Source organism: Penaeus monodon, chromosome 27 (genome assembly GCF_015228065.2).
Source record: "Penaeus monodon isolate SGIC_2016 chromosome 27, NSTDA_Pmon_1, whole genome shotgun sequence".
NCBI lineage: Eukaryota > Metazoa > Arthropoda > Malacostraca > Decapoda > Penaeidae > Penaeus > Penaeus monodon.
The window spans coordinates 26,901,851-26,902,165 of record NC_051412.1 but is presented as its reverse complement, the minus strand read 5'-3'; positions in this window follow the sequence as shown (position 1 = coordinate 26,902,165).

Below are 315 nucleotides of genomic sequence, written 5' to 3'. Positions count from 1 at the left end.
CAGTCTTTCCTCCCTTCTCCTCACCCTTATTATATTTAAAATATTATTCCTTTCCTATTCCTATTTAAAATCTTCATTGTCTTATCATCTCTCTTCTTCCTCTCTCTCTTCTCTCTCCTCTCTTCTTTCCCTCCTCTCTGTTCTTCTCTCTCTCTGTCCCTCTTCTCTTCTTCTATCTTTTATCAAGGTCCTCTATCTATCGTTTTTGGGCTTCTACTATCTTCCTTATATTCTCTATTTTTATCTTCTTACCTCTACTCACTCTCTCGTTCTTCTCTTTCTTCTTTCGTTCTCTCTCTCGTTCTCTCTCTCTTC